The sequence below is a fragment of the Pipistrellus hanaki genome, assembly GCF_964339955.1.
Source record: "Pipistrellus hanaki genome assembly, chromosome: 21".
In the NCBI taxonomy this organism is placed as follows: domain Eukaryota; kingdom Metazoa; phylum Chordata; class Mammalia; order Chiroptera; family Vespertilionidae; genus Pipistrellus; species Pipistrellus hanaki.
In genome coordinates this window covers 6,139,219-6,156,611 of record NC_140523.1, presented here as the reverse complement: position 1 = coordinate 6,156,611, position 17,393 = coordinate 6,139,219, and the positions used below count along the sequence as shown (strand labels likewise).

General features: G+C 52.3%; 1 protein-coding gene across 4 annotated transcripts in view; it reads right to left on the bottom strand.

The window, feature by feature from the left end:
• The window catches only part of ZNF592 (zinc finger protein 592), a 44,762-nt gene extending 30,048 nt beyond the window's left edge, over positions 1-14,714 (bottom strand). For 2 of the 4 annotated variants that reach the window (XM_084869039.1, XM_084869037.1), the window contains exon 1: positions 14,577-14,714. The gene's annotated coding sequence lies outside the window, so the exon portion shown is untranslated. Of the gene's footprint in view, positions 1-14,093; positions 14,309-14,576 lie in introns of those variants that run through there. The other 2 variants (XM_084869040.1, XM_084869038.1) reach the window with 2 other exon arrangements.
• Positions 14,715-17,393: the final 2,679 nt, after the last annotated feature.

Below are 17,393 nucleotides of genomic sequence, written 5' to 3'. Positions count from 1 at the left end.
GACCCTTCAGTCCGCAGGCTGATGACGCTCTGTCCACTGAGCCAAACCGGTTTCAGCTAGAACCCATTTTTAAAACGAGGTGGTCCTCTGGCCTGGCCGGGGAGTTCAGTTGATTAGAGGGTCGTCCCGATCCATCCACGTTGAGGGTTCGATCCCCAGTCAGGGAACATACAAGAACCAACCAATGAAGGCATAAATAAGGAAAACAGCAAATCGATGTTTCCCTCCTTTCTTCTCTCTCTAAAAGCGATAAACTAAAACAACAACTAGCCCTAGCCAGTTTGGTTCAGTGGATAGAGCATCAGCCTTTGGAGCAAAGGGCACCGGGTTCGAGTCTGGTCAAGGGCATGCGCCCCAGTTGCAGGCTTCTCCCCAGCCCGGGCCTTGGTCGGACATGTGCAGGAGGCAAACAATCCATGTGTTTCTCTCACATCGATATTTCTCTCTGCCTTTCCCTCTCTCTTCCACTCTCTTTAAAAATCAATGGAATAAAATTCTAGGGTGAGGATTAAAAAATAATAACAACAAAAAAAGAACAACGAAGTGGTCCTCAACTCTAGCTGAACATCAGAGTCACCTCGGGCACTTTGCAAACAACCAAAGCTTGGCCACAGCCCCAGGTTCCAGGTAATCAGCCAGTGGGGGGGGAGAAATGGGGGAGACCTGGTTAAGGGTCCATCGGGTACCTAGACCCACAAATGTCAAACTAAAAAGCCTCATCCCTAATTCTGTTCACTCGAATCCTATTCCTGCATTCCTTGCTGAACTTCATTTCTGTCTCAACTTTGACAAACTAGAATTTAGTCTGGATCCTAAATAGATATAAAGACAATATTAATAGAAGAATCTAGAGGGGAAGGGACAAAAACCGATCATCCCAAGTCTACAGAAGAGAAACAGAAAAAAACTTTTTTCTCCTGAAGTTTTTCCTCCTCTTATTTCGACCTTCACATTTCAAAATATAAACTGACAAGCAGACACTGTGCTGTCCAAATGAGGGCAAAAGTCAGAGCCGGGGCCGCGGCCGAGGTGTCTCAGATCTGATGTCCCGAGTCCGTCCGGAGCCTCTCCAATGAGCGAGTGTGCCCGGTGGTTTATTCCAGGTTAACCTTGGCTCCTGCGGGCGGCCACTGCCAGGTTACCCGGACCGTCTCTTGGACCCAGCTACCGGGGTTTGGCTGCAGAGCCGAGCTGGCACAGCTGAGCACAGGCCGCTAAGCTTCTCCCAGGTCACCTATAGATGCGTTCATTCATGGGAGCTTTGCAGTTTACAGGACACAATTCCCACCGCACAAGGAACTGGCCGGTTTGGCTCGGTGGATAGAACATCGGCCTGCGGACTTGAGCGGTTCAATTCTGACAAGGGCACATGCCTGGCTTGCGGGCTCAGTCCCCAGTGAGGGAAGGAGGGGGGATTTAGGAGGCAGCCGATCAGTGTTTTTCTCATCACTGATGTTTCTACCTCTCTCTCCCTCTTCCTTCCTCTCTGAAATCAATAAAAATATATTAAAAAGGAAATGAAGGCCCAGAGATGTGAGGTAATCGAATGAGATAAAGTACGTGTACTGAAAGGAGTTTTCATTCCTGTGAAAGACTCCTGTCATGCCGGCCAAGGGGCCCGGCCTCCCCTCGCCGCCTCAGAGAGGCCGAGGTCTCCTGCTCACAGTTCCCCATTGAAATCTCTCCTCAAAGCCACACATAAGGCTTATGTAACCCTCCAACGAGTGACTCTAGCCTTGGATGCACATCTAGGGAGCAATGCTAATGCCTAACCCCACCTTAGACCAATTACATCGAAATTTTTAGGGGTGGGGGGCACCCAGGTGACTGACACTTGTCTGGGATAGAGAACAACGGTCTTTAGACCAGGGACCACCGGCCTCCAAGCCCCCCGTAAAAGCTTAACGATGCAGGCCCGTGCGCCCCAGGGGTCCGAAGCCGTGACAGTCCCTGAGTGGTTAGAGGTCAAGGGCACTGAGGGAATCCTGGGCGGCAGAGCAGCTGGCCTGGAAGAGGCTCCCAGATCCGACTCTGAAGCCCACTTTTTTTTTTTTAATATATTTTATTGATATTTTTACAGAGAGGAAGAGAGAGGGGATAGAGAGTTAGAAAGATTGATGATAGAGAAACATCGATCAACTGCCTCCTGCACACCCTTACTGGGGATGTGCCCGCAACCAAGGTACATGCCCTTGACCGGAATCAAACATGGGACCTTCCAGTCCGCAGGCCGACGCTCTATCCAGAGCCAAACCGGTTTCGGCTGATGCCCACTCTTGACAGAGAGCTAAGCCCCCTGCCCCCATCACCAGTAGCCAGGGCAACCCTCCCAAAGGAGTCTGAGGCCGCTGTGCCCTGCACAGCCCCGCAGGCTCCCATCTCTCCCACTCAGGGCCCCGCGGGGACTTACAAGCCACGTGGGATCGCCGGCCTCCTCTCTTAGCCTTCCCCCTCCTCACTGGGCCCCAGCCACTGATTCCCTGGCTGTTCCATAAACTCTCAGCACTCTCCGGCCTCAAGGACTAGCTCTCCCGCTTTTCTTTCCCCATGGATGGCTCCTCCCTCAGATAAAGGCCTGGCTCCCGCTCACCTACCTCCTCTCTCTGCTCAAAGGTCTTTTTATCATCAAGGCTTCCCCGCCTTCCCCTCCCGCCAAGCCTCCCGGTCCTCCATCCGGGCTTTGTTTTGCTCCAAAACACTTCCACCATCTCTCAGACTTTATGTTTTATGTATTGTCTACACGCCAGAATAAGGGCTCCGTGAAGGTAAGGTTCTTCCCTGTCACATTCCCGTAATAGTGCCTGGCACGTGATGGACACGCAAACATTTATTCTAGAAATGAATACATCAGAGACGCCCATCTCAAAGCATAACTTACACCAGAAGATCATAAGAAGCTGATTATGTCCAACTCCCTTCTCCACTAACCTCATCTGGCAAAGAGCCTTCTTAAAACCAGGCTGGAAGCCTAATGAAACAGAAACCATTTAGAAATAAGCGTTTCCCATCCAAATGGGTTTGTGGATCAGAGACAATCGGTTCCGAGAAACAAGACCAAACTTTGGAGACAGGAGATGAGGTTGGAAGAAGGGGACGGAGCACACGGGTCCCAGGGGCCCTGTGTGTGCGCAGGCTCGGGGGAAGCTCTGAGCACACGGACAGCGACACGCACTCAGACCAGGGGAACAGTCAGGCTCCACCCGGCCTGGGTAACGGCCTGAGACGCAGGCCAGAGCAGGATCTGACCTAGCGCCATGCACCCGAGGACCCTTCCCTCCCTCTCTCCTGCGGACGCCCCGCCCAAAGCCACAGATGTACTTGAACTTGAAGCCCCACCAGGTTGGGAGCACTGGAAACCGTTGTCAAGGCAGCCACGCAGAGGCTGGAGAGCATCCCGCCTCAACCCAGACTCACTGATGTCACACGTCCCACTCCACGGCCCTGTCCTCGCTATCTCTTTCCCTACCACCTCCCCAAGCTCATCCCAAGAGCAGTCTTCCCCCAACACCATTTTCATGACGTCACTCTCTGCTCACAAACCTAAGAGCTTCCCCAGGTGTGAGCTCCAACTCTCAGGACAGGCTCTTGAGAACCTTGGGGTTCTAGGCCTAGGCCACTCCCCTTTTGCTGTCTATGTAAGGTATAAGATTGTCAGGGGTTTGTTTTCTTCTTCTTCTTCTTTGGTTAATCCTCACCCGAGGGTATTTTTCCATTGATTTTTAGAGAGCAGAGAGGAAAAGAAACTTCCAGGTGAGAGAAACATTGCTTTCTGCACACACCCTGACCAGGGCTCCAGCCGGGGAGGAACGTGCAACCACGGTGCACGCCCTTGACCAAGCCCTTGACCAAAATCCAACCAGGGACCCTTTGGTCCACAGGCGGATGCTCTATCCACCTCAGAGCCAAGCCAACTAGGGCTTGTTTTCTTCTTGAATGCTCCAAAAATTCTTAAACTGAGCATATAAAAACAACCTCCCCACCCCTCTGAGACTCAGTTCCAATTCGTCCCCCTCTGCCTCGGAGCCCCGTCCCAGTGCTGGGCCCTGTGGTGGCCCTACAGTCAGCAAGGAGGTGGGCTCAGCGCCCCCTCTGCCCCCAGCCACAGCTGTTGAGCCCGCGAGCTTCTCTTGCTGCCCTCACTCCCCTCCTGCCCAGCAGGAGTGGTCCCTTTGGGCAATGTTGGCCCTAGGAGCCTGACTGGGTTCCCGGCCTTTCTCTCTGTTGACTTAATTAATTCCTCATAATTATAGCTATTGTTTGGCTATGAACTGCTAAGAGTCTGGCCTCTCCCAGGGGTGTAAATATTTTAAAGTGGAAATGCAAAAGCCACGGAGGAATGGAGCTACAATGGTGGCATGACGGGCCCTAGATTTCATTACTTGTGGACAAGCGTCTGTCTATACCTTCTCCCGAAGAACTGGTGCTCAGAGGAACCGTATCAAAGGGAGGCAGGTAAGGAAAGACGAGCCCTCGCCGGGTTGGCTCAGTGGATAGAGTGTCCACCTGCGGACCGAAGGGTCCCGGGTCCGATTCCAGTCAAGGGCACGTACCTCAGATGAGGCTCCTCCCCAGCCCGGGCCCTGTTCTGACTTCTGCAGGAGGCAACCAATCGATATGGTTCACAGCGATATTTCTCTCTTGTCTTTCCCTCTGTCTAAAAATCAATGGAAGCCGAAACCGGTTTGGCTCAGTGGATAGAGCGTCGACCTGCGGACTGAATGGTCCCAGGTTCTGATTCCGGTCAAGGGCATGTACTTTGGTTGCGGGCACATCCCCAGTAGGGGGTGTGCAGGAGGCAGCTGATCGATGATTCTCTCTCATCGATGTTTCTGACTCTATCCCTCTCTCTTCCTCTCTGTAAAAAATAAATATATTTAAAAAATAAATAAATAAAATAAAAATCAATGGAAAAATATCCTCGAGTGATTAAAAAAAAAAAAGAGAGAGACGAGGTTCCATCACTGCCACCACCTCCCTCCTCCCAAATGGCCACGTGATCCCTGGTGAGCACCACAGGACGTTCCCCAGAGGTAAGCCCAGCCATCTCAGGGGTGACCTGTGTGAGAGTAACCGCCACCCCCAGCAAGAAAAGCCCCCTGAAGACTCCTGGTCTGGAAGCAAAGTGTTCTGTAATCGCTTTCTGTGGGGGAACCCCTTGAGGGCACAGTTCACCCAACAGGATTCTTTCATGTTCCACAGGTCGCTCTGCGGGAGGGGAGGCCCGGGCCAACCTTCCATAAGCAACTGTGGGTCACTGGTCAGTCAGTGATGGCCCGGTTCCTAAAAGGCTGCACAGAATCTCAGATACAAGTAAACATTCTAATTAAACATAACAGTACCTTGCCTGGCTGGCATAACCCTGTGGTTGAGTGTCAGCCTGTGAACCAGGTCACAGTTCAATTCCCGGTCAGGGCACATGCCTGGGTGGCGGGCTCCATCCCCAGTGTGGGGCAGCTGATCAATAATTCTCTCTCATCATGGATATTTCTATCTCTATCCCTCTCCCTTCCTTTCTGAAATCAATAAAAATATATATTAAATGGATAAATAATACCATCCTAGCCGGTTTGGCTCAGTGGCTAGAGTGTCAGCCTGCGGACCAAAGAGTCCCGGGTTCGATTCCAGTCAAGGGTATGTATCTTGGTTGCAGGCTCCTCCCCAGCCTGGGTCCTGGTCTGGGTGCGTGCAGGAGGCAACCAATGGACGTGTTTCTCTCACATCGATGTTTCTCTCTGTCTTTCCTTCTCTCTTCCACTCTCCCTAGAAATCAATGGAAAAATATCCTCAGGTGAGGATTAACAAAAAAAATAAAAATAAAAACTAGCAGTAGCATTAATCACACATCTAATATTGTTAAGTGCCTGAGGGCATACAGCCTTACTAAAGTACAGAAAGTAGGGCGGTTTTTACCGCCTCAGCCAGTTCAGGTCGGGTCTGGAAAAAGTCTGCCTAAGGAGGCAAAGGCAGAGGGCGGTCCTTGCCCGCGCAGCCCAGAGCCTGGGCTAGGCCAAACCCCAGAAGAATCCGAACAGCTGCTCGCTGCCCACCCCTGGACTCCCTTCCCTGAAAATGCCAACGCTCTGCCTCGGTCAGATGTGCTGCAGACCCTGGCACAGCCCCAAGAGGCTTGCATTGCCATCGACAGCTACCTTCAAGCCCCTCCCTCCATGCATTGCCATCGACACCTACCTTCAAGCCCCTCCCTCCAACCCAACCCCCTCCAACCCCCTCCTAACCCCCACCGCCCACCCCCGACCCTCTCTGCTCTTCAGCAGGCTAAAGGAACAACTTCAACTTCAGGAACTGGATTGGCAGAAAGAAGTAGGATGCTTTTAACAGCAGCAAACCTGGGCAGTAGCCCTGGCTGGTTTGGCTCAGTGGATAGGGCATCGGCCTATGGTCTGAAGTGTCCCAGGTTCAATTCCCATCAAGGGCATGTACCTTGGTTGCAGGCACATCCCCAGTGGGGGTTGTGCAGAAGGCAGCTGATCGATGTTTCTCTCTCATCGATGTTTCTAACTCTCTATCCCTCTCATTTCCTCTCTGTAAAAAAATCGATAAAATATATATTAAAAAAAACAAAAAAACAAACCTGGGCAGTAAAAGCAGAGCATGAACTCCACATTGGGCTCCACTGCCAAGAGCAGTGCGGTAAGATGCGCCTATGCCCAAACACGGGGTGGATACAGGGAAGGAAGGTCCTCCCACCTCAGCCCTCGGAAAGGCTGAGCCCCGAAAGGGAGACATCCCAGGGAGGTCTACACACAAGAACCCCATCTCTGTAGAGTCCAGTCCCCCCGCCTCCCCCGGGGTGTAACGCCGAGACCTCAGCATCCTCCACAGACTGAGCCCTGTGGTCTGACGGAGGAGGCCCAGGACCACGTCCAAAAGGACTGATTTCTTTAAAAGCAACTCTTACAGGAAAAAAACCAACAAATGCAGCTGGGAGCCAAACCATTCCGATGAGGGCTTTAGCTGTTCAACTGCTGAACGGAAAAGAAAGAAAAGAAGCCAAGTCAGACCCTGCTCCTCGGCGCCTCCCGGGGGAGGTCAGGGCCTGGCGCAGCAGGAGGTTGAGGCCCATGGCTGTGTCTGCCGCATCTCTAACCCCGTCTCTGAGCCGGGACCAGACTGGGTGGCCAGCGGCAACAGCACTGCCTTCTATAGGGACACGGTTCTGGGCAGCTTGAGTTTTTGCGTTAAGGCATTCAATGTTTGTCTACAAATGAAAATAGATTTACTGATTATTGTTTGCTTATGTAAAGAAACATAAGCCTATAGAAAAAAAATCATATGATGGCCTTAACCGGTTTGGCTCAGTGAATAGAGCATCAGCCTGCAGACTGAAGGGTCCCAGGTTCGATTCCGGTCAAGGGCATGTACCTTGGTTGCAGGCACATCCCCAGTAGGAGGTGTGCAGGAGGCAGCTGATTGATGTTTCTCTCTTACTGATGTTTCTAACTCTCTATCCCCCTCTCCCTTCTTCTCTGTAAAAAAAAAAAAAAAAATCAATCAAATTTTTTTTTAAATCATATGATGGGGGGAAAAATTAAAAAGTAAAAACCACCCCAATCCCACTATTCAGAGATAAGGAATCTCACAGTGAACTCTGTAATGCAGAGAGGAAGTGAGGTATTCTGAATAAAACCTGGGAATGGGGGTCTGTGATTTTTTTTTTAAATATATTTTATTGATTTTTAACAGAGAGGAAGGAAGAGCGATAGAGAGCTAGAAACGTCAATGAGAGAGAAACATTGGCCAGCTGCCTCTTGCACACCCCCTACCGGGGATGTGCCCGCAACCAACATACATGCCCTTGACCGGAATCGAACCTGGGACCCTTAAGTCCGCAGACCAACGCTCTACCACTGAGCCAAACCAGCTTCGGCAGATTTTTTAAAAATATATATTTTTTTATTGATTTCAGAAAGGGAGAGGGGGAGATAGAAACATCAATGATGAAAGAGAATCATTGATTGGCTGCCTCCTGCACGCCCCCTACTGGGGATTGAGCTCACAACCCAAAGATGTGCCCTTGATTGGAAACAAACCTGGGACCCTTCAGTCTGCAGACAGACACTCTATCCACTGAGCCAAACCGGCTAGGGTGGTGTCGGTGGCTTTATTTTTGCAGAAGACCCTTAATGCCATCTCTGGGCTACTCAGAAAATGTTCAGGAGCTCCAATGATCCTGAAGCTCTCACAAGCAGAAATTACAATGTCCCCAAACACATACTGATTGGAGGCCAGGAGTTAATCTGCTCACTCAACTACCAGTCAGCAGACTACCAGGAGTCAACAGGTTACTTTTTCACTCAACCATGTGGCAGTCTTTCCCCAGCCAGTCACACGTATAGACTTCCTTATCCTTTTCAACTCCTAGAGCGTGTTAATGCCATTACCTCGTTCCCACACCGTCAGCATCTGAACGGGAGAAGGCAGAGGACTTACCGAAAGTCACACAGTCAATGGGGACAGCCCACAGCGCTAACAGGTTTGGGAAATGACTTTGTGGTTACACCAAACTGAGAAGGTGTTGATTAACTTTTCTTTGAGTCATAAAAAGGATCAGCCATGTCACTTCAACACACACACCCGCACGCGCGCGCGCACGCGCGCGCGCACACACACACACACACACACACACACGCACGCATTGTCAAATAAAAGTGAGTGGTTAGCTGAAGCAACACTCTGATCCCCTGAAAACATTTCTCAAAAGTCATTAGCTAATGGGTATCACACCCCACACGCCTGGAGAGTGAAGGGGGAATGCTGGCCTGGATGTCCACAAATGGAAACAGAGATTTGGGGTGCACGCAATTGCTCCAGCTCACAGACGTCAACACTCGGAACTCTCTCCTCTCCAGGATGTTCCTATTCTTCTGTCGGGAAAGATAAACTTGAAACAAACGTACACATAAAGATAGAGCCGAAGATAAAGCTCTAATACAAACACTAAATATTCAAATGTTGACAGTAGCTCCGGGTCTAGTTAAGTTTTACTTCCTTTGTGTGCCTATCTGCAATTCCTGAGTGCTTCGGCGTGAATATCCCGAAATTTTTACATTTTAAAAGAAAATTAATCCACAATCTCGGTCGGTCAATTTGGCTTTCATTTTTCACTGTAGAAAAATAGACTGAAAACTCTAGAAGATCCACCATTCTACCCAGTGTCTCAGAAGCAGAAGGAGTGTAAGAGGCTCAAACCTCATGAAAACTGCAATCCAATAGGAACGCTCCTGCCGCCAGGATGAATAGGGCACAGGAACTGCTACTTTCCTTTGTCTCCAACGTGTATGGAAACACCTGCCCTGGATGGGGTGGCTCAGCAGTTAGAGCAGTGGCCGGTGCACCAAAAGGTCAGTTCCCAGTCAAGGGCGTGTACCTGGGTTTCAGGTTAGATACCCGAGGCAACCAATCAATGTGTCTCTCCCCTCAAGTTTGTTTGTTGTTGTTTTTTTCCTCCCTCTCTTTCTCTCTCTCTCTCTCTCTCTCTCCCCCTCCCTCCCTTCCACTCTCTAAAAGTTGGGGGAAAATATCCTCAGGTAAGGATTAAAAACGCGCACACACGCGCACACACGTGCGCACACGCACACACACATACACACACAAACACCCTCAAGTTCAAAGAACTCTGTTTCCAGAACAACTTCCAATGTATCTGTCCACAACCCCATGCCTCTGGCCATAAAATTACCCATGCCACTAAGAAACTGGCAAACCTCACTTGAGATGAGGAACACAATACCATATAAAGATGATGTATTATATAGAATTGCATACTAAAATCTATATAATTTTATTAACCAATGTCACCCCAATAAAGTCAATAAATAGATAAATGCAAACCTCCTCCAGGAACCCAATTCAAGGAAACCCCTTTATCCCGTTTTAATTCTAAAAAAGTTATTCCTGGGGGGAGGGGGGGAGGCAATGGTATATGTACACAGATAATAATTTAATTTAAAAAATAAATGAATTTAATAAATAAATTTAATGAAAAAATTAAAATTAAAAAATAATAAAAAATTTATTCCTCCTGTTCCTGACGTGTCACAAACTCAGGATCCTACGCAACTGATATGGAATCACTCATTCTACCAATTGATCATCATTGTGGACTACAGTATGCAGAGTTTGAGGGGGAAAAAATTATGTTAAGAGAAAGGGTTAGTTTTCATGGAGCCTGAGAAAAAACAAACAGGAATTGACGAGCAAGAGTTGGTCAGCATGTCCCAGCCCGGGTCTGAAACGGTGGGGGCAGGGAGGCAATGGCCAGAGGACAAAAACATCTGTCATCCTGCAGTTTCATTTCTCAGGGCCAGTTACTACCCTGAGTCCATGCATCAGCCTCTTCCAACTTTGACTAGTAAGATAGTCTCCTGAGACCCGATCAGCTCTGAGCACCCTACACAAACTGAATTGGGGTCTACACAACTGAGAACCAGACGCTGAAGCGTGGTGATCCCCCTCATAAAGCCACTCCAGTATGACGTGTCTCTGCCCTGTAAGTGCGGCATCCATCACTGTATCTGATGTAGCTAAGATTCCCTGACAGCTCCCCATGGTTTACAGAATAGAATCCAAACTTTTTTTTAAAAGGAATTCAATCAACTTTATTTATATATTTTTATATGTGTATTGACTTCAGAGAGGAAGGGAGAGGGAGAGATAGAAACAATGAAGAGAATCATTGTTTGGCTGCCTCCTGCAGGCCCCCCAACTGGGGACCAAGCCCGCAACCCAGGCACGTGCCCTTGACCGGAATTGAACCCAGGACCCTTCAGTCCACAGGCTGAGGCTCTGTACACTGAGCCAAACCGGCTAGGGCTAAAATCCAAACTTCTTGACCTGCCTTTTACAGCTCCAACTCAGCTTTCCAACCTCTTTGCCAAACCAAGCCTCTCATGATTCCATGTTTTCACACATGGTTCCCTCTTCCTTTGCCCAATCTTGCCTGTAAAATTCTCATTCTTCTTCCGAAGCCAGTTCAAAAGTCACCTCCTCCCTGAAGCCCCTCCGTCTTTAGTTCTTACTACTCCCAACAAGTCTCTAATTACAGCTGCATTAGAGAACTTACTAAGTACATTGTGGCTCATCTTTTAAAATATCTGACTTCCCCTGGGTCCCCTGAGTTTCAGGGATGGAAGTCGCTTTGTATCCATAAATCCTAGCACAGTGTCACGAATGAAATGGGAGATCGATGTTGAATGATTGATCACATGACATTAAGTTATTTAGAAAAAAAGGGGGGGAGGAAACAAGGAGGGGAGTCCTCACAAAATTCCAGAATTTAATTATCTACATATTTAATCTCATCCAAAATGACCAAAATATGCTGAGAGGCGGCATGGATGTTTAAAATGTTTAAATATGCCGAAACCGGTTTGGCTCAGTGGATAGAGTGTCGGCCTGCGGACTGAAGGGTCCCTGCGGACTGAAGGGTCCCAAGTTTGATTCCGGTCAAGGGCATGTACCTTGGTTGCGGGCACATCCCCAGTGGGGGGTGTGCAGGAGGCAGCTGGTCGATGATTCTCTCTCATCAATGTTTCTAACTCTCTATCCCCCTCCCTTCCTCTCTGTAAAAAATCAATAAGATATATTTTAAAAAAATAAAAACAAATAAGTAAAATGTTTAAATAAGGGGGCTCTTTCCCCCTCCCCACATGGGAGTCTGTACTTGTTCTTCAATAAATCTCCACCTTTGCTATACAAAAAAAAAAAGAAAATAAAAAGAAAATGTTTAAACAATAGTAGCAACTAATATTTGAACTATTCCTTACAATGTTTACACGGATTAGTTCATGTGATCCGCATGACAACTGCATGAGATAGCTCCTTTTTATTTTTAGGTAACCTGGGGAAAACTTGAGGCTTTCCCAAACGGGAAACTGAGTCACAGAGAGGTCACACAGCTCAAGAGGATTCCGTTAGCAAGCTGTAGAAGCAAGATGCACTGGCTCTGGAATCAGGCAGACCTGAGTTGGAAAGCAGATTGTGTTACAAAGGTGGCTTCAGATAAATGGTCTTCCCCCTCTGGGATGGTTTTCTGTCCCCTCTGGGCCTCTATCTGCCCAGGGGCAGGACAACCCCTTCTGGTTTGGGTACAGAGAGGATTCAATAGACCGACAATGTTCCTAAAAGTCTCTCAAGTTGATTGCCCCACCTAGCATGCGGCGCCATGAATGCTAATTCCCAAAAGCTGGGCAAACCAGCCTCTCATTGAGGAAAGAGATCTCTCCCCCAGGCTGCTCCAGTGAGACTTTTCCAAGCCCATCAAGACGTCAGGCCACTCACCACTGACAGCCTTGCCTTACCTGCTTTAACGCAAACGACATTCCCCACACAGATGCCGGAGACCTTTTAAAATGTAAATGTCATTATGTCACAGATGCCAAAACCCTTCCAAGGTTCCTAATAACACGGGGGAAGCCATCCTCACCAAGGCCCTAGCCCAGGGCCCTCTGGGATCCCACCCGCCTCTCTCTCCACAGACTTATCTCCCCTCTCCTTCTCCCCCTCCAGCCACACGGGCCTCTTTCACTTCCTCAACTGGCCCCGCTCAGCGCTGCTCAGGGCTGCTCCACACATGGTTAACTCCCGGCCCTCCTTCAGGGCTCGGCCTCATCGTCACTTCCTTCCCGAGCCCCCGACTCAAATCAAGGCCCATTCCGCTTTCCTGCTTTCTCACAACTCCCTTTTTTTTTTTTTTTCCTCGCACACGTCGCATTTTGAAACGATGAGGTTTACCCCCTCCAAAGTCTTACTCAAAAGGCAGCTTCTAGGGAGGCCTTCCCAAGCCACGCGAATGTAAACTCAACCCCCACCCGATAGCTCAGATCCTCTTTCCCTATCTTCCATTTCTCCTTCGCACTTAGCCCTTTTTTTTTTTCTTTAACGGGCTCTATCTTTTGTTACATATCTCGTTTTATTGTCCCCTCCTCCCCACCCCCCTCATCCATCCACCCCCACGAAAATGAAAGTTCCACGGGGGCAGTAGCTATGTCTGCTCGCTTGCTTCACGGAGGCATCGAAAACAATGCCTGGCACATGCTTCTGAATAAATAAATACGTGTTTGGATGTCATTTCCAGATTCTGTGTTGATGATCAGGCCTCTCTCCCCCCCAACCCCACCCCCACCCCGCAGGCTACGAGGAGCTCCAAGCTCCAACGCGCCTTTCTGGTGGACCACGGTATTCCCGACACCTGGGCCAGGGCCTGGCACATAGTAAGTGCTCAGTTAAAAGAAAAAAAAAAAATGACCGAATGAATCAAAGCCGTGGACCCACAGACGGAGGGGGGGGGGGGGAGAAGAGAATGGGAAAATGGTCAGAATGTGCGTTCACGCACCCCATCACTTCCTCTTTCACTTGTGCCGTGGATCTGCAGGGTTTGAGGAAACAGACCCCTGCGATCCCGCCAAGCACCACCCAGGCCAGGCATCTGTCTGTCCACATCCTGTCTGCTCCGCCACTCTCTGTGTGTGCTGCTCCCTTGTACACACACACACACACACACACACACACGCCAGCAGATGCTCGGAGCAGGCCCCTCTGCGTGAGCACAGGCTGCAGGGAGGGCCACGCACCATCCTGCAGCCCCGAGCGAGCCCCACTCCCCCTGCTGCCTGCCTGCCCCGTCCTGATTCCGCGCGAGTCCTGGGCGCGCCAGACACGCAACCCCTGGATGGGCCTGCTGGGATGATGATGATGATGATTGCAATGCAGGACTTCGCATGCCACCTCTGGCCTACTCAAAAAAATAAAATAAAGTAAAAAAAGTAAAAAAAATAAATAAATAAAAAATTCCAGGGCAGCTCCCACGGCCCCGGGGTGCGCGGCTTGCAGGCGCACCTCGGGGCGCGGGACCCCTCCCCCCCGCACGCGCTGACCCGCGGCCAGGAGGCCATCTGTCCGGCGGCGGCCGCTCCCGTCCTCCGTCCTCCCTCCGCGGGTCACATTGAGCCTCCCCCCCAGGTTGGCAGGAAGGGCCGATGCAGGGGGACCATTTCCACCCGGACCCACACGGGCCTGGTCCCCCCTTTTCCACCCAACCACCCACCCAGGACCCCGCTCTGAGGCAGGAGGACCTGTCCGCGCGCGAGGAGTCCTCCCGGGTCAGAACTTGGGCGGCGGGCGGTGGCGGCGGGGGAGCGGGAAGGGGGCGCCCCAAAGGGTCCGCCTCCCCCCGACGGCGCCAGCTCCTCCCGGGCGGCGGGGACGGCGGCTGACAGGCGTCCCGGCGGCGGGGAAAGTGCCCCGTTAACGGCGCCCGGGCGGGGGCCGCGGGGCTGTGGCCGGGGCGGCCCGTGTTCGGCGCGGGGAGGGCGGCGGCGGCGGCGGCGTGTCCCGCGGGCGGAGGGCGGGCCGGAGGCGGAGGCCGGGCAACGGCGGCGCCCGGTGCGGCGCGCAGGGTCCGAGGCTGCAGGGCCCCGACCGCGGGCGCGCGCTCCCCCGGCCCCGCTCCCCCTCCCCCCCGGCCCGGCCCGCGCTCCGGCCACCTCGGCGGCGGCGGCCCCGACCCCGGCCCCCGGGCCAGACCTCGGCCTTCCCGGCCCGCGGGTGGCGCTTACCTGGCGGCGGCGGCGGCGACAGGCCCCGGGCTCGGCCGCGCGCGTCCGCGGCGGCGCCGGCTGCGGGAGCCCCAACATGGCGGCGGCGGCGGCGGGCGGGGCCGCGGCTCCGGGGGCGGAGCGGGGGCGGGAGCCCGGCTGGCGGGGCCGGGCTGGCGGGGCCCGGCTGGGGCCGCGGGCGGGGCGCGGGCGGAAGGCGACTCCTCGGACCTGGGCACCGGCCAGCGCGGCGCGGCGCGGCGGAGGGGGCTGCCCGGCCGGGCCTCCGCCTCCGCCTCCTCCCGGCTCCTCCCGCCCGAAGCCGGCGGCGCGGCGCGGGCCCCACGGCGGCGAGCGGGGGCCGGACCCCCGACCCCGGACGCGGCCCAGGGCCCCTCCTCCGGCGCCCGGCCCGGCTCCCAGCCGCCTGGGCCTCGTCCGTCCCGTGAGGCGCCGCGGGGCAGGCCCGAGGCCTCCGCCGGGGCCGCGTCGCCCGCTAGGGGGCCGCGCGCCTCAGGGGCCCGGGCGGCGCTGACCGGAAGCGGGGCTCTGCGGGGCTTCGGGCTCTCGCGAGCCTGGAGGGTCGGGGCGCGACCCGGCTGCCTCGGGGACCAAGAGACACGGGCCCCGAGGAGGGGCGGCGGCGGGGCCGCCGGTTCGGGTCTGGGTCCCCCAGGAGGGTTGGCCGAGTGGGGTGACAGGGCAGCGCGGGGACGGGCGCGGCGCCCCGAGCGCCCGGCGACCCCGGTTCGCGCCGCGCCGCGCCTGCCGAGGTGGCAGCGGGTCGGGATGCGGGGCGGGGAGGAGAGGCCCGCTTGCAAGGAGGGCGAGCTGCTGAGGCCAGCTGGGCAGTCACGGGGTGATTCTCTCCCCAAGTTTATACTGTTTTGTTTTGTGTTTTTTATTTATTTGGTGATGGTTTTGATTTGTTTTTAAATATATTTCTTTTTAAAAAATATATTTTATTGAGTTTTTACAGTGGAAGGAAGAGAGACACAGAGTTAGAAAGTCTATGAGAGAGAAACATCGATCAGCTGCCTCTTGCACCCCCCTCCCCCCCACTGGGGATGTGCTCACAACCAAGGTACATGCCCTTGACCGGAATCGAACCTGGGACCTTTCAGTCCGCAGGCCTACCCTCTATCCACTGAGCCAAACCAGTCAGGGCCAAATATATTTCTTTATTGATTTCAGAGAGGAAGGGAGAAGGAGAGAGAGAGAAACATCCGTGATGAGAAAGAATCATGGATTGGCTGCCTCCTGCACGCCCCCCTACTGGGGATCAAGACCGAAACCCAGGCATGTGCCCTGGGACATGGGACCCTTCCGTCTACAGGCTGATGCTCTATCCACTGAGCCAAGCCAGCTAGGGCTCTCCCCAAATTTGGAGGAGGCGAGAAGGAGGGGGAGAGAGAATCAAAGAGGAGGGAAGCTGGGTGGCTCCAGGGGCGGTGACAGGAAAAGGGACAGGTGTTGTGTTTTGTTTTGTTTTATTTTGTTTTGTTTCCATTTGAGGAGGAGCTGGGGGGGAGGGAAGGGGGGAGAGAAGAGAGAAAATGATTGATGGAGCCAGAGATGGGGGTGGGAAAAGGCAACCTGCTAGAAGATTTAAAGGATGCGTAAAGGTGGGCCTGTCTCTGCTCCCTGACCCTGTGCCCGGCCTGTGTCCATGGATCAGCTGCCCCGAGTGACCCCTTCCACAAGTCCCGAGTCATCCGTGGGCCTCTGCTGGGGTTACCGTCCTTTAAAACAAGTGCAGTTGGCCCTGGCCGGTGTGGCTCAGTGGATAGAGCATCGGCCTGCGAATGAAGAGTCACAGGTTCCATTCTGGTCAAGGGCACATACCCCCATTGCAGGCTTTTAAAAAAAAAAAATGCTTTAAAAAATGCAATTGGGCCGGGACCTGTTTGGCTCAATGGATAGAGCGTCGGCTTGGGGGCTGAAGGGTCCCGGGTTCAATTCCGGTCAAGGGCATGTACCTTGGTTGCGGGCATATCCCCAGTAGGGGGTGTGCAAGAGGCAGCTGATCGATGACTCTCTCTCATTGATGTTTCTGACTCTTATCTCTCTCCCTTCCTCTCTGTACAAAATCAATAAAATATTTTTTTTTAATTTTTTTAAAAAATGCAATTGGGCTGAAATCGGTTTGGCTCAATGGATAGAGCGTGGGCCTGCGGATTGAAAGGTCCCAGGTTCGATTCCTGTCAAGGGCATGTACATTGGTTGCGGGCACATCCCCAGTGGTGGGGTGTGCAGGAGGCAGCTGGTCAATGTATCTCTCTCATTGATGTTTCTAGCTCTCTGTCCTTCTCCCTTCCTCTCTGTGAAAAATCAATAAAATATATATATTTTTAAATGCAATTGGTTCAAACTCCTATTTCACTTGAAGTGGGAAACCAGCATTTCTAAAATATCTCCAAAGTTTCCTTGAGGGGGACTTACATTTCTCCTAATGGTCACTGACCAAGTCGGGCTCTTTCAGCAAATTTGTCCCTTGTACTCCAGATACTGTTCCCTCTATGCTCCTCCAAGATGCAGTACCGGATGTGAAAAACAAGCAAAATGCCGCCGAAACGGGTTTGGCTCAATGGATAGAGCGTCGGCCTGCGGACTGAAAGGTTCCGGGTTCGAGTCCGGTCAAGGGCATGTACCTTGGCTTCGGGCAGATCCCCCGGTAGCGGGTGTGCAAGAGGCAGCTGGTCGATGTTTCTCTCTCATCGACGTTTCTAGCTCTCTATTCCTTCTCCTTCCTCTCTGTAAAAACCAATAAAATATATATTTAAATATATATATATATATATAAACAACAGATAAGAAAAAAAGAAAAACAAGCAAAAT